Below are 2,339 nucleotides of genomic sequence, written 5' to 3' on the forward strand. Positions count from 1 at the left end.
CGAAGTACGATACCTGGGATTTCACATAAGACAGGGGGAGCGCCAGCTTTCAAGTGAGCGAAAGGAGGCTATATGTCAGGTTCCCACCCCAAGCAACCGTAAGCGGCTCAGGGCGTTTCTTGGCATGGCAGGTTTTTGCAGAATATGGAGCCCTGAATTTGGACTATGGGAAAAACCAATATATGACTGTGTAAAAGGGGCAGACCATGACCCCTTTTATTGGACTTCAGAAGCCGACAAGGCATTTAAAATACTAAAAAGGAAACTAATAGAAGCCCCCACCCTAGGTTTACTGGACCTTTCTAAACCTTTCCAATTGTATGTGCATGAACAAAAAGGGATGGCTCTGGGAGTGCTTACTCAATTGTTGGGGGCGTGGAAACGTGCCGTCGCTTATTTCTCCAAACAGCTTGATCCAGTTGCCAAGGGATGGCCAGTGTGTTTACGAGCAGTTGCGGCAACTGCCCTAGTACTTGAGGAAGCTGAAAAGTTGAAGCTGGGAGGAGTCGTGCAGGTGTATACCCCTCATATGGTCCAGGCTCTGCTAGACGCGAAGGGGGGTCTCTGGCTCACCCAGGCTAGGGTGGCTGGGTACCAAGCTAAGCTGTTGGAGAACCCTGAAGTGACTCTGCAAACCTGCCCCTCCCTCAACCCGGCTACTCTCTTACCTGAAATGGAAGAACAAGAGCATGATTGTTTAGACATCATAGATGCACAGTATTCCAGCCGTCCAGACCTACAGGATCAGCCACTTCTGAATGCTGATTGTGAGTGGTACTCTGATGGCAGTAGCATTGTTGTAGAAGGGCAAAGGAGGGCAGGTTATGCTGTTGTGACCCTCTATGATGTTGTTGAGGCCAAGGGTTTGCCCACCAGAACATCTGCTCAACTTGCTGAACTGGTGGCCCTGACCCAGGCGCTAGAACTGTCAAAAGGGAAATGGGTCAACATCTATACCGACTCTAGGTATGCTTTTGGAGTACTGCATGCCCATGCTGGCCTATGGAAACAAAGGGGACTGCTGACAGCCCAAGGCTCCCCAGTGAAGTATGGACCTCAAATTCTCCGACTCCTGGAAGCTGTTCAACTTCCCTCGGCAGTGGCAGTAATGCACTGTAAAGCGCATCAGAAAGAGGATCAAGACGTAGCCGGGGTAAAGCCCGGGTGGACAGAGAAGCTAAAAATGCTGCCGCCCTGAGGACACCGGGACCTGCTGACACCCATCTGCATGCCCTTATTCCATCAGTGGGGGAGCTCCCGGATTCCCAGTACTCGTATGAAGAAAAAGAACTAGCCGATAAGCTTGGCCTCCAAGAAAAGAAGGGATGGCTCTGCTCCACTGATGGGAAGATCCTCCTACCAAAGAGCCTGACCCGGCCGGTGCTGCAACAGCTACATCAAACTACTCATGCCAGAAGAGAAGCTCTCACTCAGTTAATGAACAAATATTTTCTAACCTCTGGACTTCGACCTCTGGCCTCCCAGATACAGGCCAGCTGTTCAATTTGTCAAAAGAATAACCCTTGACCCAGTCTCTCAGTACCTCCAGCCACTTTGGAACCTACCCCAGGCCCAGGACTGGTTTGGCAAATAGATTTTACTGAGTTCCCCTGAACTCAAGGATTCAAGTATCTCCTCGTTATAGTAGATCGATTCAGCGGATGGCCTGAAGCCTTTCCGTGTCGCAATTGTACAGCCAAGACTGTAGCTCTAAAATTCGTCCGGGAAATTATTCCCCGCTTCGGACTTCCCCAGTGGATGGAATCTGACAATGGAACACATTTCACTTCAAAGATCATCCAAAACATCTCAGATGCCTTACAGATCCCCTGGAAACTCCATACTCCATGGCGACCACAAGCTAGTGGTGTAGTAGAACGTACAAATCAGACCCTCAAGCGTCATCTATCAAAGATCTGCCAGGAGGCCTCTTTGCGATGGCCTGATGCTTTGCCCCTTGCTCTGCTTCACATTCGTGCCCTCCCCAAGGGAAGATTAGGGCTTAGCCCCTTTGAAATTATGTTTGGAAGGGCATGGCCTATGAACGGGACGCCAGTTCTAGCAGGGGAGTGGGAAATAGGATGTAATATTTTGTCACGGTATATGTGCTCTCTGTCTGCTGTTCTTTCTTCTCTCCATAGGTACACTAAAGACTTGCAGCTTCTTCCGCTGGATGCTCCAGTCCACTCGTTACAGCCGGGGGATTCCGTGCTCATTCGTACCTGGAAGGATGAGCCCCTTCAAGAGAAGTGGAAAGGACCTCACACTGTCCTACTAGTTTCCCACACAACAGCAAAGGTCGACGGACACAAGAACTGGATTCATCACTCTTGTCTGAA

This window comes from Crocodylus siamensis, chromosome 6, assembly GCF_052110815.1.
Source record: "Crocodylus siamensis isolate JL-2025a chromosome 6, ASM5211081v1, whole genome shotgun sequence".
Classification (NCBI taxonomy): Eukaryota; Metazoa; Chordata; order Crocodylia; family Crocodylidae; genus Crocodylus; species Crocodylus siamensis.